This window comes from Lycorma delicatula, chromosome 6 (assembly GCF_047948215.1).
Source record: "Lycorma delicatula isolate Av1 chromosome 6, ASM4794821v1, whole genome shotgun sequence".
Lineage (NCBI taxonomy): Eukaryota > Metazoa > Arthropoda > Insecta > Hemiptera > Fulgoridae > Lycorma > Lycorma delicatula.
This window is the reverse complement of record NC_134460.1, coordinates 145650584-145670525: the sequence shown is the minus strand read 5'-3', so window position 1 is coordinate 145670525 and position 19942 is coordinate 145650584. Positions and strand designations below refer to the sequence as shown.

General features: G+C 34.0%; 1 protein-coding gene across 1 annotated transcript in view; it reads left to right on the top strand.

Annotated features, from left to right (window-relative positions):
- LOC142326338 (putative E3 ubiquitin-protein ligase RNF144A) overlaps positions 1–19942 on the top strand; it is a 416013-nt gene that overhangs the window by 43823 nt on the left and 352248 nt on the right. The window contains exon 2 of the mRNA XM_075368754.1: positions 12604–12656. The gene's annotated coding sequence lies outside the window, so the exon portion shown is untranslated. The remainder of the gene's footprint in view (positions 1–12603; positions 12657–19942) is intronic.

The window sequence follows — 19942 nt, the reverse complement described above, 5'->3', positions numbered from 1 at the left end:
GAAAAAAAAATGATGTGGACATCACTTGACTTCTTTGTACGCCTATTAAATTTCATATACATTTTTTTTTCTGCACTTCATTACTTCCAATTCCTTAATAAAGTGGACAGTTACACGATTGCTGAAATATTAGTTTTCATTAATATAAAATATTTCTACAATTATTAACTCGACAATACTACATGAAATATTAGGATAGAGTAAAAGTCCCTTTATTACTCGTATTATTAGATCAGTATTATTCGTATATTCGTGAGTTAACAAAATTTTCAGATTTCTTGTGTTTCGTATAAATAAGTTAATAATAATTAAACTATTCTGTTTAGTGAACTCCTATATAATGCTTACAAATGTTAATTTCGACCGTACGATGTAAAATATTCAGTTTTTATTACTGGATTATTTAATGAATAATCAAAAATGAAGAAGAAAATCATACAGAAAAAAGAAAGATAACAAAAAGAAATATCTCAAAAAAACGTCCAAGAAGATGAAATGAAGAGGAAGAAAATTTTAAGAATAAGGAAGAGTCAAAAAATTAAGATAAATATAAAGAGGAAGAAAATGTTAAAACCAAAGAAAAAATAAAAAGATTTAAGAGAAGATGATGAATATAAATAGAGAGAAAATTTAAAAACTAGAAAACGTGTGCATAAATTAAAGATCAGAAGAATTATATCAAACCAAAGAGTGATTAAATGATTGGCAACAAAAAACAAATAAACAAAATGATCAACTCCGACTTAGGTAGAATATTGTTCGATACTATCATAGGAGTAATGAATTAAAAGATAAGACTTGTTTGCAATTTATTAAAGATCTGGGATGTATGCCTTGTGTATATGTTCTTGTTATGGTTTATTTTTCAGTCACTCTGTAATTAACTTTAATGTAGACAAAATTAAACAGAAATTCCAGAATAATTAAACTAGAAAATCCAAAAATAATACGATTCTAAATTATAATTTTCAATTAGTATTAATAAATAATCGGATGTTTCACCAAATCTATTACACATATGTAATAATGTCTATTAAATTACATACACACATTTTTAAAAGTACTAAAATTTTATTTCATTAATAACTTCTGATTTCATACTTTTTTTTTTTTTTATTGTTATTATTGAATTATTATTTATTGTAAAAATCAGATGTTAATAATTATTAATAAATCAATATATTTATATAAAAAAACCGATGTGGCTTCCCTTTGTAAGATCAAAATATTTCATTAATTAAAATTTTATTGGGCTATAACTCTGGATCCAATGAAAATAAGTACACTTATGATATATTGTTGAAAAGCTCTCAATGAAGGCTTATTACAGATAAGAAAAAATCCAAATGTTTTGGATTTTGGGCTTTTTTGAACACTTTTGTACAGTCGATTGCAATGAAAAGGGAAGGTGCATAACTAGACGTTACAAGAGTCCAAAATCTAGAATTTCAACATCCTGCGGCTAATCGTTTTTCAGTTATACGAGATGTCAAAATTGATTCAAGAATGGTCAAAATGGATATTTTTGTTGAAATCTGAAAACCGACATTATTTGCGATCAAAATACTTGTGTAAAAGGAAGTAAAAAGTAAAAATAGCGAGTTATCTTTTCTTAAAATATATACGAAAAAGAAATAGTGAACGATGACAAAAGAAAACAAAAGGAAGAGAAATGGTTCTGTACGTAAAAATTTCAAGAAAAATTTTATTTATTACTTTTTCCTTTAACTGGTTAACCAAAAAATAAGATAGATATATATCATTTACAAAGAAAAATCAATGCCTTTAAAAAACATAATTTTTAAAAGAAAAACAAAGTATTTATAATTAATTCGTGTTTTTTTAAATAATATTGTATACCATAAAGAGATAATATTGTATCGGTATACAATAAAAAACCAGTCGTATAAAAATTATTTATACAATTTTTATTAATACACCAAAAGATAAACAAAGAAGATGTCTGTAAAATATGACAACCCCTTAAATAGCTTTTCAATAGTTAAATGAAGAAAAATAAAATTTAACAAATACTTCTACTCCGAAACGATCTATTTTTCGGTTTGAGACCGCTACATTCCAAGTCCCAGTGGAGGAAAGCATTTCAAAATTGAATGGATAAGATTGTGACATCATTCTAAAGACCTAAAGAATCTAAATAATTTACGTAAAAACATCGAACTATACAACTCTAACCAAAATTGTGGTCTTTTTTTCTACGGCTAGTTTCAAAAGTGGTCAACGGTATCTTAAATAATAAACGTTATAAAGGTGACGTTTAGCAAATACGTCTACCTCAAAACGATCTATTTTATTTAAAGTGAATTTTGTCTGCCACTAAAAAAAATTAATTCAGAAAAAGGTATTTGTAAAATACGTTATCGCGCTCACGTTTACAGAATTTTATAGATGAATTTATATCTAAAATTTATTAATTTTTATTAAATTCAAAGATGAAAGAATCGTTTATATCCCGAGTAACGGTTCCAGAAGTTTTAGCGAACTTCTGTAGAAATATATAACTCAATAGCGTATTTAAATATAAACTGCTCGATGTAAAACACAATTTTTCCTGTATTAGTTTCTAAATAATTTTAATGCTTTATTAATAATTATTTGTATGAATTAAGTTTTTTCATTATTGTTGATTACAATATTATGCAATCTGTTTTAATTATATTTAATTTTGAACGGTTTCGTCACGCACGATGAACCGAAAAAGAAAAGTTATATAATAATTTTATTATTATTATATAATTTATATTATTTGGTTTTTACTTTTTATTATATTATTAGCTGCAGGGCGTGCCTACGGCACATCTCCGGGATGGTTGCCCTGGCGGACGGCTATCGAAATTGGATCATTAGGTGTCCAGAATGGATTACCTCTTGTGTAAAATTTTTTTTTTCTTTTTAAAATGAAAATTTATATAACGAAAGTTAAATCCGAAATCTAACTCTAGAAATTGATACTAACGAATCGGGATTTTCCGCTAGTGATCGGTACATTCCGTGCCTACTTTACTGGTTATAGTTCATTATTTTACAAAGAAAAACACTTACATAAATAAATAATATGTAAAAAGATTTTTGAAACCCACTCTTAAATTAAACGCATTAAAAGGTAAAAAATAATTTTAGGACGGTATCTCAAAATGGATTGGACAACAAGCTTTGATGATGATATGTAAGATTATGTGAGAATCATAGCTTCAAATTAAAAATTTCATGTTTTTACCAATTTTTCCATATGCGTGATGAAGTATTAGTTCGTTTAGTTTTGTAATACCCTCTTATATTTCTAAAATATATATGAAATAGAATTTAAACTATTAGTGATAAACGATTATGCGTTCAGTTTATCGCTTTTGAAATATAGATTATTTTTATTATTATTTTATAGCGGAATTTTTACCTTGTAAATAACAATGGTATTGCGAATAGTTAGCAAAAGATTATTTTTAAGTATTTACGAGTAATTTAATTTAATCTTGAGTATGAAAACACGAGAGGGTCATCTTAAAATAAATATAGGCGAAAGTGATACGTATTTAGTATTCGATTTGTCTAGTAACATTGTTAAGTGGAGCGATGCCACGGTCGTTTAATTTTAATTTTATTTGATTCTGTTAATTAAACTTTGATTATTATTGAAAATATTTATACTCCAATTTATTTATGTATATCGCCTAATCTATCAATAGATGCCTATGCGCCACATAAATTATTCACCGAAAAGAGGTCAAAACCTCACAAGGTTTTCAAAAATTCAACTTAAAATTTATTATTATAATTGCCGTGTAAATATTTACGTATAATCAATCCTAATCTTACTCGATAAGTATCTCGAACCCGGGTTGGGATTTTGTACTGTTCCCGGATCACAAAACCGTAAATTCCTGTCGGTCCGCCGACAGTTCTGCCGTCACCAGACCGCACAAATATTACGGATGTCGTATCTTCTGTAAGTTACTTTACCAAATAAAATGAGGGTTTAATGAACGTATAACTAAACCCGCAAATTACACGCGAGGGAAAGGTGTATATATCGAGAAACGAATGATTTAAACAAAACGAAAGTAACTCCATCAAAGGAGGCCTTCAAGGTGAGGGTGCCCGTTCTACGGCAGATTGGGCGATCTTCTCGGAATAGAAATCGTACCGGTTATGTTAAACGGTTTTTCAGCGTTAAGTTCAAGTATATGCTTTGAAAAATGCTTTTCCTCTTGTTAATAATCAGTCGCTTGCGAAAATGTTCGGGCTTCCCTAAAGGAAAAAAACTTTTGTCGGCTTTAGAATTGTACGGATTTTGTACAGATCAGACTTAGTTATAGGCAGTTTAGCGAGATTTTTCTATTAGAGGACTATGAATACTTGTGGTATTGCGCATAACCGATCTGAAGGATTAACACTTGATTTATGCATGCGACTGTCGGTGTTAATTCTGTCACTGAATAGTCCCAGAACCGGTATTAAAAGAGGGGACTGGCCGGTCTCGGGTTTTTGTATGCGAGACTGTTTTATCCCCGCGTGACGTCAGTACAAAAAATGACCGGCCAGGTTCGGTAGAATATCGGCGATTCTTACATTTTTCTGAATACGTATTCGTCGGCTCTAACGGAAGCGGACCGGGTGTTTGAACTCGAAACACAGGCGTTGCTCATCCAGCCTGACGGTTTGTCTGTTGTAAAGTGTCGTTAGATTTCGATTAGCGGACTTTGTCACTGTATATATTTTTTATCACGTTTATAATAATTAAGTCATCTTATTCGTAAAATTAATCGATTAATCTATAGTTATTAATTATGAATTCAAAACGAATAACCAATATTTAATAGAAATTATAAGGCAGTACATCGGCATTCTGTACTCCCGAAAATACTTTTAACGAACATTGCGACATTCGGAAGGAAATATTCATAGAATTTTTTTCACCGTGGATCAAATTTTTAAAATAATATATTGTTCGGTTTTGCTTTTTTCCCCGTACGAAATGAAACACAAGTTTAAACTTCGATTTTCTTCTTCTTTATCATCCAAAGGACCGCAATTACAGCTGAATCTTTCGTAGAGAAATTCACTGCGAGCGTAACATCAAAAGTCATACGGTCAGGTTTTCTCCCGGAAGCCCTTTTCTCAGTTTATAAATCGGTCGGATACTTTCGCACGGTACACAATTTCGGGAACGGGTGACGATGTTCTTCGAAACCTCGAACCGATTCTTTAGTGGGTGTTTGATTTCTGTGCGAAAAGAAAATTTGATATGCTCGTAGTTCGGCCGGTCGACTCAAAATTATCGGCCGGTTAATTAATGCTTTTATAATGGATTCACGTTACCCGATTTCCCGAGCGATTTTAGTTAGGAAAGGAACCTCGAAGCCGCAATCCACTCGAGAATTGCCGTGCTTCTGGTGCTATTTGGTGGCGGAATCTCCTCGCGAACCCGTAAAACGACTTATTTCCCGGTTGCCCGACTCCCCTGTGGCTGAAATAATAATGCATGTGAACTAAAACAAAAATTGATCTTTTTAATAATTTTAAAGGACATATAAAAGGATCTGGGTTATTTTTATACTTTGGGTATTCAAACATCCTTTTTTGACCGATGATTTTTTCTTTTAATTCCAACCACAGTATCCACCGTAATTAAGTCGTTTTTTATCCACGATATTTTCTTGTTCTTTATTTTAAATTGTTGAAACGTTTCATTATTCCACCTTTACGTTTTTGTTTCGTTTAATACGATTTTTTAATAATACCTCTTATTTAGGCTAAACAATGATTTTGTTATATAACGTTTTTTTTCAGCTCTTTATCTTTTTTTTTTTGTCTTCAGTCATTTGACTGGTTTGATGCAGCTCTCCAAGATTCCCTATCTAGTGCTAGTCGTTTCATTTCAGTATACCCTCTACATCCTACATCCCCAACAATTTGTTTTACATACTCCAAACGTGGCCTGCCTACACAATTTTTCCCTTCTACCTGTCCTTCCAATATTAAAGCGACTACTCCAGGATGCCTTAATATGTGGCCTATAAGTCTGTTTCTTCTTTTAACTATATTTTTCCAAATGCTACTTTCTTCATCTATTTGCCGCAATACCTCTTCATTTGTCACTTTATCCACCCATCTGATTTTTAACATTCTCCTATAGCACCACATTTCAAAAGCTTCTAATCTTTTCTTTTCAGATACTCCGATTGTCCAAGTTTCACTTCCATATAAAGCGACACTCCAAACATACACTTTCAAAAATCTTTTCCTGACATTTAAATTCATTTTTGATGTAAACAAATTATATTTCTTACTGAAGGCTCGTTTAGCTTGTGCTATTCGGCATTTTATATCGCTCCTGCTTCGTCCATCTTTAGTAATTTTACTTCCCAAATAACAAAATTCTTCTACCTCCATAATCTTTTCTCCTCCTATTTTCACATTCAGTGGTCCATCTTTGTTATTTCTACTACATTTCATTACTTTTGTTTTGTTCTTGTTTATTTTCATGCGATAGTTTTTGCGTAGGACTTCATCTATGCCGTTCATTGTTTCTTCTAAATCCTTTTTACTCTCGGCTAGAATTACTATATCATCAGCAAATCGTAGCATCTTTATCTTTTCACCTTGTACTGTTACTCCGAATCTAAATTGTTCTTTAACATCATTAACTGCTAGTTCCATGTAAAGATTAAAAAGTAACGGCGATAGGGAACATCCTTGTCGGACTCCCTTTCTTATTAGGGCTTCTTTCTTATGTTCTTCAATTGTTATTGTTGCTGTTTGGTTCCTGTACATGTTAGCAATTGTTCTTCTATCTCTGTATTTGAACCCTAATTTTTTTAAAATGCTGAACATTTTATTCCAGTCTACGTTATCGAAAGCCTTTTCTAGGTCTATAAACGCCAAGTATGTTGGTTTGTTTTTCTTTAATCTTCCTTCTACTATTAATCTGAGGCCTAAAATTGCTTCCCTTGTCCCTATACTTTTCCTGAAACCAAATTGGTCATCTCCTAACACTTCTTCCACTCTCCTCTCAATTCTTCTGTATAAAATTCTAGTTAAGATTTTTGATGCATGACTAGTTAAACTAATTGTTCTGTATTCTTCACATTTATCTGCCCCTGCTTTCTTTGGTATCATAACTATAACACTTTTTTTGAAGTCTGATGGAAATTCCCCATTTTCATAAATATTACACACCAGTTTGTATAATCTATCAATCGCTTCCTCACCTGCACTGCGCAGTAATTCTACAGGTATTCCGTCTATTCCAGGAGCCTTTCTGCCATTTAAATCTTTTAATGCTCTCTTAAATTCAGATCTCAGTATTGTTTCTCCCATTTCATCCTCCTCAACTTCCTCTTCTTCCTCTATAACACCATTTTCTAATTCATTTCCTCCGTATAATTCTTCAATATATTCCACCCATCTATCGACTTTACCTTTCGTATTATATATTGGTGTACCATCTTTGTTTAACACATTATTACATTTTAATTTATGTACCCCAAAATTTTCCTTAACTTTCCTGTATGCTCCGTCTATTTTACCAATGTTCATTTCTCTTTCCACTTCTGAACACTTTTCTTTAATCCACTCTTCTTTCACCAGTTTGCACTTCCTGTTTATAGTATTTCTTAATTTCCGATAGTTCCTTTTACTTTCTTCATCACTAGCATTCTTATATTTTCTACGTTCATCCATCAGCTGCAATATATCGTCTGAAACCCAAGGTTTTCTACCGGTTCTCTTTATTCCGCCTAAGTTTGCTTCTGCTGATTTAAGAATTTCCTTTTTAACATTCTCCCATTCTTCTTCTACATTTTCTACCTTATCTTTTTTACTCAGACCTCTTGCGATGTCCTCCTCAAAAATCTTCTTTACCTCCTCTTCCTCAAGCTTCTCTAAATTCCACCGATTCATCTGACACCTTTTCTTCAGGTTTTTAAACCCCAATCTACATTTCATTAACACCAAATTATGGTCGCTATCAATGTCTGCTCCAGGGTAAGTTTTGCAGTCAACGAGTTGATTTCTAAATCTTTGCTTAACCATGATATAATCTATCTGATACCTTGCAGTATCGCCTGGCTTTTTCCAAGTGTATATTCTTCTATTATGATTTTTAAATTGGGTGTTGGCAATTACTAAATTATACTTCGTGCAAAACTCTATAAGTCGGTCCCCTCTTTCATTCCTTTTGCCCAGCCCGTATTCACCCACTATATTTCCTTCCTTGCCTTTTCCAATGCTTGCATTCCAATCTCCAACTATTATTAAATTTTCATCTCCTTTTACGTGTTTAATTGCTTCATCAATCTCTTCGTATACACACTCTACCTCATCATCATCATGGGCGCTTGTAGGCATATAAACGTTAACAATCGTTGTCGGTTTAGGTTTTGATTTTATCCTTATTACAATGATTCTATCGCTATGCGTTTTGAAATACTCCACTCTCCTCCCTATCTTCTTGTTCATCACGAAACCTACTCCTGCCTGCCCATTATTTGACGCTGAGTTAATTACTCTAAAATCACCTGACCAAAAGTCGCCTTCCTCTTCCCACCGAACCTCACTAATTCCTACTACATCCACATTCACCCTATCCATTTCCCTTTTTAAATTTTCTAGCCTACCAACCTTTTTTAAGCTTCTAACATTCCACGCTCCGACTCGTAGAATGTTATTTTTTAATTTTCTGGTGACCCCTTCCTTAGTAGTCCCCACCCGGAGATCCGAACGGGGGACTATTTTACCTCCGGAATATTTTACCAAGGAAGGCGCCTCCATTATTGTTATGTGAAAATGCAGAGCCACATTTTCTTGGAAAAAAAGCTCTTTATCAGCGAGTTATAAATTTTACGTCATAATGACTTGAGGTATGTTGTTTTGTGTGTAGTACATAATTACCGCAATTATTTATTTGTATCTTACTTAATTTTATCAGGCTTAGAGTGGCTTTTAACGATTATTATTCATATATATTATTACTAAAGGATTTTTGTCGTTTGATTATGTATTCTTAAGTTTATAAAATCCTATTTGCGTTTAAAGAAAGTAACCGTAAAAAAAAATTTATTCGAGGAAATAACCGACTTAATTTTAATTTTTAACTGAATTGTTACTTAATAAAATGTATGTAGTTGTCTGAAACCTGACGTGAGAAAACGATTATAAATCGCTCTCGAAAATGACCGATTGTTTTCAAGAGCAAGATCCCTGCCGAGGCAATATGAGCGTTGATTTTCCCCTTGCTTCTTCACGTTGCTACGAATACACGTATCGGCTTGCCGAGCTCACCGAAATAGAAATGACACTCGCTCCGATGACCAAAGAAACAGTGTAGTGAATATCAATATATTTCAGAGAAAGCAACTATAACCGGCGACTAAACGAGTATATATAATATACTCGTAGATATTATATTAACTCAGACGTTTTATGTGCCGCACAGTCAGAAGAAAGATAAAGGAAAATATTTCTTGCGACAAAGTAGTGTACTTTGTTGTGAAATCACAAACAAAGTGATTTTACAACAAATCCTATTTGTTATGAAAAATTCAAACGTTCAAAATTGTCAAATATTCAAAAATTCTTTAAAAATTGTTAAGTCTGGTCCCGCGGGAAGCCCCTTCTTTTAAAAAATTCCCAAGTCGTCTACATTAATACTTGATACTCTTGGATTTTAAACCTTAAACATTAAAGTTGATATTTTAAGTTCTGGTTCCATTCAGCGCCCTTCTGTTTTGGTGCGTAAAAACCTTTTTATCGGAGGAATAAGTTTTAAAGTATTTTGCGGCTCTAAATTGGAAAATGATATGCAAAATACTGTAACACAGTTTTTTTTTGTTATAGAGTTTGGGGGTTTAACTAAAAACAGAAGACGACATATTTTTGCTACGTAATATATATTGAATAAAAAATATGTATCTAAAACACGGTAAATCTAATTAAAATGTTTTATTAACGACCATATGTAATAAAAGGTATAAAATGTTACATAAAGGTATCATAAGAGGCAAAATATTTCACTTTTTTCTCTTGTGTTTAGTAAAAAATTCTCTTTTTAAAAACCAGCAGTAGTCGACCATCGTAGATGGGTCCCAGCGTCTCCGGTATCGTTTTTCCATTGTCTTGATGAAATCTCTCTCCCTTTTTGTCACTTGACAAATTTTCTGGAAGAAAATTCAAATGAGAGAGAGAAAAACTTTTAAGTACAAACGATATCCTAGTAATTTATAGGCTTTTAAGGGTTTAATTATGAGAGTTTATAGTTCTTATTTTTCGTATTACCCAGAAGTCCGTTCACTAAAATTATAAAACAGTTCTAATCTGCCACTTCTTTGACGTTTAATTTTTTATTTAAGAAGGAGATCACTTAAAAGTTTCTTTATTTTACATCAATAAAAGATGTCTTCTTTTAGTTTTGAATCGGTTAACTGGGAAAATAGTTCTTTTAAGCGCTTGAAATATCAGTATATTTTTTTACAATAATTATTCCAATTATTTATTATGTATGTTTTATTTCACGGTATCGGTGTTTTGATTTGTTTATTAGGTTTTATGTGTTTCTGTTATTTTTATTTCACGTTAGGTGTATGATTACGGTTAGGATTTTTGTCGGTTAATTATTATTTATTTTTGTAGTCGAGTGTTTGTGAACATCGTTAGTTTGCTAACGTAGTTCTGGTTGATAATTTGTTTTGTTTCGTAGGATTATATGTTAATGTTTTCGTTGTTTTTTTATTTATTGTTTCATTTTGTCAGTTCTGTTTTTGTTTCTATTTAGTTTAGTTTGATTTGTTGTGTGTTTATTTTCTGTTTCAAATGTAGGACATTTTCTTACTGTAGGTTTTGTTTGATTAGTTATTTTGTTTTATCGTTAATAGTTTGCTGTTCGGAGTTTATTCGTGGATTATTCACTTTAATAACGTGGTTTTATGTTTTAGGTTAGTATAGTGATTCCCAAATTGTGCCGCGGCCTCTTCACAGGGACGCCACGAAATATTGTAAGAACTTCATAATTAATTGAACATTAATTATTAATTTAATGTTAATAAAGTAAAAAAATAATGAAGATACACGAGTTTTATCTAATTTTCTCTCATACTAACGAGTAGTCATACATGTACTTAGGGTAGGGCGCCATGGAAAAATTTTAGTTGAAAAAAGGGGCCGCTACTCGGAAAAGTTTGGGAACCACGGGTTAGTGTCTCATGTGATTGTTTTGTTTTGTTTAGTATACTGTTGTTATTATTTTATATTTTAGGTTTTTATTAAATTCTTGTTTTTGTTTAAAATTTTCAATGTTTTATGTCAGATTCATCGTTTGGAGTTCAGTGGACTCACTCATTCTTCCATCGGGAAGGTAGTAGTCGGCTCAATCGGTACGGTCTTGTTTAAGGCTCGAAAGAGTAGTAATGTCTGTAGGATCCGTTTAGGTTTAATACAACGATGGGAATGTCACACGTGGCATTCGCATCGGTGGCATCTTGACCGAAGCCAGACTGTAAGATGTCGTGAGGCTTGTTGAAGACGACCTCCTAAAGGCTAGGTACGGAGGGGTGTGGCGACTGAATCCATCACGTAGCGGGTGTCTTCCCCTTCGGGGTCAAGAGGGCTCTCTCTCTCTTCCGGTATGCTGCTGGTACAGAACCATCTCAACGATACCTCCGGCGTAGTGGGCGGTCTTGCGCCCCAGGATCTCCTTGTTCAGAAGAAGAAGGATGTATACAGAAACTGGGAAGACGGATGCGTAGGGCATCGGTTATCCGCAGGTGGCAGGAGATATGAATCGGTCGACAAAAGGCAGATGGCCTTACAGACTGATCTCGGACCTCCAGAGATAGCTGTGCCGAAAACTGAAACACGGACTGAAACCTGTGCACGCGGACACTGAAACCCTCCGCGGAATGCGATTATTGCGGGGAGGATATCATAGAACACGCCTAGGGCAAGACTCTGGCCCCAACGTCGATTTAAAAAAAAAGACTCGCAGGATCCCGATACGTTCGAGCCGGTGGGGCCAGCAATGGAGACTTTGCTTCTTTTACTCACCTTCTTATTGTTTTGTAAAAAGCCAGGAGAGGTAGCTTACGAGAGCGCAAACAATGTACCATCTCCAACATGTCTTGATAGATTATATTAATTCTTAGAAGTTGAAATCTTATTTTAAATGTTTCACTGGATTTCATTCGGATACAACTTGTTTTATTTGTTTTTTTGAGATAATTTCAAAACTTTGAATTTTTATACCGGTATTCGATTTCTTTATTTTCTATTATTATTATTGTTGTTATTATTCTTACTTACTACGTTAAAATATTATTAGAAGTGATAACGTGAAAAATTATTATACTATTATTATGCAGTTTATCCAAGAATTCCCCCGTGTTTTGAAAAAAAGGAAAAATAAATGTAAAAAAGTAGAAATTAAATCGAATAAATTAAAAAAAATGGTGTTTGCTACAAAAAAAAAAATTATTTTTTAAATCTACGTAGAACTACATAATGTAGGCATATTATTTTCAACATTTGTTAATTTAATGCTAGATTACTGTGTTTCGACACGTACGAGTAATATTTAATTTTTTTATGTTGCAGAAGAGTGATTGAGGATTACATTTTACCAATTTAAGCCTTCTGATAGTACTTATGTAAGTAAATTATAATTTATTTGTGTGTGTGTGTGCGCGCGTGTGTGCGTGTGTTCCCCGGTTATCTGAAATAATGCGGCTGATTTCAGAAAAGCCGGGTTTGCTAAATAATAAGAGAAAAGGTTATTTTATAAAAAAAAAATATAATATATATATTTTTGTCAAAAAAAAACTTATATTTAAGCGATTTAATTAAAATATGTTTACAATACCATTTTAATTTTTTTTTTCTGGGAAAAATCAAAAATTTATGGATTTGATTTTCTATCCGATTTTTTTTTTTATAGGTGGCGAAAAACATTTTTACGTTATCATCGCCAGGAAAATAAGAATATAAAATGTAATAAAACAGCAACAAAAATTGTTGCTGTTGTTAATAACTAAAATATTAAAAACAGAAAAAATAAAGGTTAAACGAAAATATTAAAAACATTCAACTACTATCACAGATAAAAGCTTAAAAATGAATAATATCTAAAGTAAATTTAACGAACTCCGAGAGGAGTGAAAAAGGCTCCCTACCGGATAATAGAAAAAACAAAAATCTAAAATGAAACGCATAACAGTAAAAAAATTTAACAACACTATTAAAAAGCATGTAAAATACTAAGACTTCGCAAAAATAAAAACAGCCGGTCCAAAACTTTTCTATCATCGCGTAGGACCCGACGAAAACTCTGGGCAATCTAAATCCACAACGCAAAGTCGTACAACACATGCAGTTCACAAGGATGCGGCGCACAGCCAAGCGGCTACCGCATCGCAAGCACACTGGTGTATCCCCCGCCGACACCAGGCACCCGCAAGCAGCCCTCGCACGTCCCATCAGGAACCGTAAGGGACCACCTCCTCTCCGTCGTTTGAGAGGAATTCCATGGCAACACAACATCATCGACATGCCGAAGCTGCCATCCATTGCGGCAGTTCACAGTCATCCCGCCACCTCGCGCAAAGTGTGAGCTTCACACAGCTAACAAATTCGGATGCACCAACCCGAGCGGTAAAAGAGGGCCGACCAGACGCGCCTCTAGCAGCGGAATCCGCATGCTCACCACCCCGAACCCCCACGCGGCCAGTGATCCAGCAGAAACCCACCTGCACGCCGCGATGGCTCAACACAGCGACCGAGCTGCAGGCTTCGATGACGATAGGATGCCTGAAACAAACATTTTCCATGGCTTGGAGAGCACCAAACGAGTCACTGCAAACAAGGACACCCGGCACCCAGGGTGAACGATATTCAGAGCCCCATTCATAGCGTACAGTTCAGCAGCAAACACACTCGCAAAACCAGGCAGACCAAACATATAAGTTCCATCATTGACAATAAACGCGCAACCAACGGCATCGCTCCGCCTCAATCCACCGCGTCCGTGTGCCGTAATAATAAGGCATTAAAGAAATTTCAGTGCGTAATTTATAAATTATATAAAGCCTGCCTTTTTAATGCAAAACAGACTAACTAACGTTGTACACATTTCGTACCTCTAAACTCTAGAGCATTAAAACCCTCTTCAGTTCGGCACCTCGGCACTTTTCTTCTTCGGCGATTGAAGCCCGGCGAGCTGCAGCGGGAAGGTAGCGTCCGCGTCCAGCGGCTACCTCGACGGGACGGCCAGGCCTGCTGCTCCTGTAGGGATGTTGGCATCCGTCGGGAGGTCCCACGTTGAGGCGGCTAGGGAACTTCCGGGTTTTTCCATCTTCTTCTTCTAATCGGTCTTCTCCAGGTGGTCGACGATGAATTGAAAATTCAGTCTCGTGCACGCTCTTTTTTTGGAGCCTGAGAATGGTGGGACCGCAGCGCCGCTATAGTGGGAGAACTGCGCTGTCATCTGCGCGGCGGGAGTGATGCTTGTATCATCGTGTACGTATACTGTGGGGCAGTTGACATCTGAGTTGTTACCGTGCCGTGTTCGTTCGCCGATATTAAATTAGGCATGTATGTGGTAACAATATTTTTTATTTAAAAATCCTAAATGGCGGAGAAAGGGAAAATGTGGCGAAATAATAGGACATTTGTCCACATAAAATTCTTTGTTTGTTTTATTTTTACCGACTCCTCCCGGGGCACCTCTCGCATTCTCTCTCTCTCTCTCTCTCACTCTCTCTCTCTTTCTTTCTTTCTCTTTCTCTCTCTCTCTCTCTCTCTCTCTCTCTCACTCTCTCTCTCTTTCTTTCTTTCTCTTTCTCTCTCTCTCTCTCTCTCTCTCTCTTTCCCTTTCTCTTTCTCTTTCTTTTTTTCTTTCTTAATGTACTGACTATCCGGCTTTCCGATATCTTCCGCACGTAGGATAGATGGACACACAAAGATTTGATTTATCTCCACAGAATGAACCTAGATTAGGATCAACGATACCGAAAATAATCGTTCGTTGAGAAAGAACGAACGGAACGCATTTTGAGACGAACAACCCTGCATCCGGCTAGAAACGGCCCTTATGTCCTTCAAGTAACTGGCCCTACCCCATTTTGCCCACAGTGTTTAATTGTGATGTACGCGGCATATTTGTGATAACGATTTTATGTTTGTTGTCTTAAATATGAGCTGAAACAGTTTTTTCCAGAGCTATCCGAAAAGAGGTGTACTAGGTTCTTAATGGAACATCCAAGCCTACGCTGTATTTGCGGTATTATCCGACTGGGCAGACTATAAGCGGTCTGCTATGCTTAATACAGTACTAATTTTTTCTAAAAATGTTTCTGTTTGTCTTGTGGTTGTTCATCTCAGTAAAATCTGATATACTTGTTTTTAGGATTTTTAATTATTTGAAGGATAGTTTTCAGAAATTTAATAGTTTGATTAATTAACTTTTTTTCTGTAACGGTTAAATTTATTTTATTATTCGATAATTTATTTATAAAAATAGATAGCTTTAGAAATGAGATTTAATTACTCATCTTTTCGCGTGAGAATTTTCTTTTATTTTGTATTGTATTTCTATTAATAAATAGATTTAATGTATGAAACTTTTTACAAAGGAAAATAATTATGAATAAGGAGAATAAATAATTATCCACGTGACTGCAGTAATTAAATTATGCTGGATATTTTATTACCACTACTAAATATACAGTGTCGATCGCGTTAAATTCAGTTAAAACAATTTTTTGTTTGCGTCGATGTGGCAACGGAAAGTTTTATTTGCATATAGACTGCTGCTGCTATTACTCTTATTCTCTGTCCGCGAGAAAAAAACGTTTCTGTTTTAATGGTATCGATCGATTAAGCTTTTTATTTGTTACGGTGAATTCGGTTATTTCTTTTAAATTTCCCTCCGCGCTCTTCAGTTTGTCATATCTAAGTATATTATTGTTCCTTTATATTCGTGTATTTGTAAAAAAATTATTATAATGTATTGTAATGAATCGTTAGCAAAAAGGAATAAATAATAAATAAAGAAAAATTTTAAGAGGCTGTTAGAATTTCCTGTCGAGAACCATCTAAAGATTAAAATAATGCATATTTCATGCAGAACGGTGGAGTATGTCCTAGTTGAATTTTCTAAAATTGAAAAATAAAACGGCTTTAAAAAATATTTATAAAAGTATTTTTACAGTACATACGTTTAGATAATAATTTTTTTTTTTAAATTCAGAATGAGAAAATTTCAAAAGCCCTTTGCACGGTCGTATATGAATTCTTGTATTAATTCAGTGGATAACTAACATGATGTTAAAGAATGGATTTAGTGATCGTTAATTTGTTATCTACCGTAATAAGATAATTCCGACGTAAAATTTTCAGTAAATTTTTTCATCTTAAGTGTAGAAAGGTAGGGAAAATGGACTTGAAAACATAAAACTCCCAAAAAAAGCCGGCGACAAAGCTGCTTACTACACGAAAAGTAAACAGAATTTATAATTTACTTAGTGATCAAAGTTGACAATTTTTAACGTCAAAAAAGAAGAAGGGCTTACGACTACTCTTATTTTCTTTTGTAAAGTAACCGAGTGTAAAAAATCCTATAATGATGATTTTTCTAAACGTATTTTAAATTATTATAAGTTCAATCCTTTGCTAAGATACTTTTTCTTAAAGTATCAGGAAATATAATGTAAAACACCTCAAATGACAATATTTTGAGATATTTAATGTAAGGTAAAAAAGAAAATTTATAAATTAAAATTTAATAAAAAGATTGAAACTAGTAAGTAGTCCTGTGAAACGCTTAGATATCGTTCATTTTAAAATACATTTAACTAACTTAGCTCTACAGCTAAATTCATTTAATAACTAAAATAATCGTTCTTTGAAAAAGAACGAACTGCTTACGAACGGAACGCATTTTGAGACGAACAACCCCGTATCCGGCTAGAAACGGCCCTTGAGATATCAATATCCCCTTCAAGTAACAGGCGACTCCCATTTTGCCCGCAGTTTTTAATCGTGATTTACGCAGCATATTTGTGATATAACCCCCACCGGGTTGGTGTAGTGGTGAACGCGTCTTCCCAAATCAGCTGATTTGGAAGTCGAGAGTTCCTGCGTCAAAGTCCTAGTTAAGTCAGTTATTTTTACACGGATTCGAATACTAGACCGTAGATACCTTGTTATTTGGTGGTTGGGTTTCAATTAATCACGCATTTCAGGAACGGTCGAATTGAGTCTGTACAAGACTACACTTCATTTACACTCATACATATCATCTTCATTCATCCTATGAAGTATTATCTGAACGGTAATTAACCGGAGGCTAAACAGGAAAAAAGAGAGCATATTTGTAATAACCATTGATCGTCTTAAATATGAGCTCAAACTGTAAAAAACAAACAGTAATAAAGTAAAATTTGTAATAAGTAACAAAACTAAATTTCCGATCGTAACTGATAAGTGAAGGTTAAAGTAATTTTACTCTATTAGTAATATCCTAAATGACCTCAAACATATGACATTTATGAGTTAATCGAAAAGGTATGGAAAACAAATGAAGCTTAAAATCTATTACTTTATTAGCCGGTCAGGGCTCGCTTCGTTTGCCCGACCGTCTGAATCCCGATGCGGTTCGTTATCCTCATGGAAGGAAGAAAAATACAAAAGAATATTGAAAGGGACGTTATGTACAATGAAAGAAAAGAGAAGAGGAAATGACGAAGAGGGAAGTATACAACAGACTTTACGAATACTTAGATAAAAAAAGTCAGAATAGTAATAACTATAGTTGTGTGAATATTAAATATTTTACAGATACTCATTAAAGAAAAATGAATTATTCATTCTACTTCATTATATTTTTGTTGCCGTAGTGACAGAAATATAATTGAGTAGAAGAATTAATTTTTATTTTATTCAATGAATATCTTAATTCAGAACTTCACCCTCAAGATGACTAGCGTCTCCACCTATGGATTAAAACCTATCGTGGGATAAAACGAATGTATTCTGAAAATTTGAAAGCAGTCGGTCGGTTGGTTCTCTGTGATGATGTTGTAAACAAACAAACAGACAATCTTTCGCAGTTATTATTAGATTTATTGATCAAAGTTGCAATAAAACTTGTTTAATACTTTTTTATATTTTCCTATTTTTTATTTTGTTTGCATCTTTGTAGATAAATTGTCTACAGAAGAAAACTATAAAAAATAAACACATCGAAAGTCCGCGTAAGATGCATTTAACAATACAGTTGTGAAACGTAGTAGGTGATTTGTTTTACGCTAAAAAATGGAGTAAAACGTGAAAGAGTGAAGTTTATTATAAGTTGCCGTTTGAAAATTACGGGTATCTTCCGGAGTAAGTCACTACAAGAATGGAATAGAGACAGTGTGATTGGTATGCGACAGCACAGCTTGGCAACGAAAATTACCTCCGCCTGATTAAGAAAGATAGCAGCCATTTTTTTTAAATCCTAAAATATGATGAAAAGGTTCCGCTTAGTTAGAAACTGACTACAAAAATTCATAAAAACTGGAAGTCCGTTTGGCCGTAATTGCGTTACGTACGGACAGAGAGAGTACTAAATGATCGAGTTAAAATAAAACCTTGTTCATCTCGGTCCACTATTACAGTCTTTTTTTTCTAGCCTCCGGGAATCACCGTCAGCTATTACATCAGAGGATGAATGAGGATCATATGTACGAGTGTAAATGAAGTGTAGTCTTGTAAAGTCTCGGGTCGACGATTTCTGAGATGTGTGGATAATTAAACCCAACCACCAAAGAACACCGGTATCCACGATCTAGTATTCAAATCCGGTTAAAAATAACTGACAACTAGGACTTGAATGCAGGAACTCTCGACTTCCAAATCAGCTCATTTGGGAAGATGCGTTCACCACTAGAACAACTTAGCGGGTTCCCTTTTCACCCTGATTTGGTACGGTCTTACTCTCCCCAAAATTGAAGAATCGGCAGACTGTTCAACACTTCAAAAACAATGATGAACTCATGGATGGAATCAACAAACGGATAGGTACTTTTGCAGTCCCGTTCTTTGAAGAGGGTTTTACGATAAAAGTTGGTGACAAGCTGGTGTTACGATACAAGTTCTTGAATTTCAGCGGTAACTAATTTTAGAAGTGATGCAAATATGCATGTAAATTTTTGAATGCAGTAAAGTTTTTAAGATTTATTTTGTGTGTTTTTATTACTCGACTGGAGGTTAATTCATAAATAGTCCCTAGCCTTACAACAATCATACTTGATCAAAAAGAGCTTTATTGATTTCATAGAATTTTAATAGATTTACTAGATCGTGGATACCGGTGTTCTTTAGTGGTTGGCTTTCAATTAACCACACATCTCAGAAATGGTCGACCTGAGACTGTACAACACTACCCTTCATTTACACTCGTACATATCATCCTCATTCATCCTCTGATGTAATAGCTGACGGTGATTCCCGGAGGCTAGAAAAAAAAAAGACTGTAATAGTGGACCGAAGTTTTTATCTGAACAGGAAAAAGAAAGAAAGACAAGGTTGTAAGGAAAGTGGCAAAAAATCTGCCACTTAAACTTGTTTAGTACATCCTTAGAACTAACGGTGATGTGAGACCGCGCATTGTCATGAAAAAAAGAATGATTCCTTCATCAGCATCCCTCGCTGTTAATTCTGAATCTCTCTCAGGTTTTTTCAACGTTTCCCAATAAACGTCTTCGGTTACTGTCCTATCAGGTCTCATAAATTCTGCCAATAAAATTTCTTTACGATCCAAAAACACAATAGCCATAATTTTTTTTTTTGGAATCTATTTTTTTTGTTGATTTTTTGGCTTCTTTCGAGTAGATGCGCATCCGTTATTTGGATTGTTCTTTTGAACCGAATCCAAGTCTCGTCCTCAGCAGTGATA